The sequence below is a fragment of the Triticum dicoccoides genome, chromosome 6B, assembly GCF_002162155.2.
Source record: "Triticum dicoccoides isolate Atlit2015 ecotype Zavitan chromosome 6B, WEW_v2.0, whole genome shotgun sequence".
Classification (NCBI taxonomy): Eukaryota; Viridiplantae; Streptophyta; class Magnoliopsida; order Poales; family Poaceae; genus Triticum; species Triticum dicoccoides.
Genome location: NC_041391.1, coordinates 331985011 through 331986335, shown reverse-complemented (window position 1 = coordinate 331986335; position 1325 = coordinate 331985011). Strand labels below are relative to the sequence as shown.

Below are 1325 nucleotides of genomic sequence, written 5' to 3'. Positions count from 1 at the left end.
AAATCTACATGTTCTTCCGTGTGCTACTTTCAGAACAGGCAGGGGATCTCAACATAGATATATGAGTTTGCCGTGGTAGTTTTGCGGTACTTTTGTTTTTAGGAGATCCAAGTTGTGGAGGTCACAGTAACCAGATGTAAATATATATGTGACCAGATCAGACCGACAGCAACATGTTTGGTGTGGTTCAATAGCCAGCACAGTGCAGTTTACCACCAAAAGTTGAAAAGCAAGAAATCTAACTCCACCCAGTAATCCACGTAACTACAGTACTTGATGAGGTACTATACTATCAATATGACAGGTTATAGGGAAGGGAAGCATGGCTCTTTTCAAGTAAGTCAAACAAAAACTTTTACAACAGCCCAGAAAAATCACCAATTTCCAAACGAGTCAGTAGATTGGCGACATTCACTTCGCCCACCACGACGCTCGGCCATAACCAACGAAATGCCTAATCCATATTCGGGTGTCAGTCTCTTTCAGCACGCAGTCTAAATCCCCTTTCTTGATCAAACACCGCAACCTCGTTTGACAATTGAGCGTCCGCGGCCTCACACGCATTCACGCTGGTGTGGCACAATCTATCAGCCAACCAAGGCAGACGAACTCTATCTCTCTCGCATCCAACTCCACCTAAAACCCTTGCGGCGTTGACCAACGCAGCGAGGTCAACGCCGGGAGCAGCATTACCACCATTCCCGTACCCTCCGCAGCCCCCTCCGCTCCGCCACCAAGTCGCGACCCACTCACAACGACGAATGCCCCGAATGCCGCACCGACGCATCAAAAGATCCCCTTCGTGCAAGGAACAAACAGCGGTCGCATTCGGTAGGGCGAGACGGGAGTGGAGGGAGGGGAGTAGGCATACCTGGGGACGCGGCGGGGAGAGGAGAGCCTCGCCCGCGGGATTCCGGCGGCCTCGCGAGCCCAAGTCCCGCGTGAAGTAGCGCGCGCGGGGGACGACGTCGTTCGGTGGTGGTGGGAGAGGAAAAGGGGATCTTGTGACGTGATTAAGTAGTGCAGCTGAGGGTGGGTGGGTTGGGGTGGGGGCGGGGAGGAAGAGAAGGTATTAGAGCACATCTTATCTTTATTTACCTATAAATACAGTACTAGAATGTTCGTGCGATTGCCACGAGTTTTTAAAATATTTTGCTGAAATTATATAAACATAATGTATGTTAAATTACACACGTAGAGAAAAGATAGCATGGGTAGGTAATAATTGAAGTTCATTTCACTTGCAACGTAAATTGATTTAAAAAGCAGTTTGACGATTTATACATACAGAACGATTGTTTAACTAAAATTTTATTACAAATTAA

The 1325-nt window shown here is 47.8% G+C and overlaps 1 protein-coding gene across 6 annotated transcripts in view; it reads right to left on the bottom strand.

Annotated features, from left to right (window-relative positions):
- LOC119323349 (serine/threonine-protein kinase EDR1-like) overlaps positions 1-1027 on the bottom strand; it is a 73269-nt gene extending 72242 nt beyond the window's left edge. For all 6 annotated transcript variants that reach the window (XR_005156272.1, XM_037596988.1, XM_037596990.1 and 3 more), the window contains exon 1: positions 872-1027. The gene's annotated coding sequence lies outside the window, so the exon portion shown is untranslated. The remainder of the gene's footprint in view (positions 1-871) is intronic.
- Between the last annotated feature and the right edge of the window lie 298 nt (positions 1028-1325).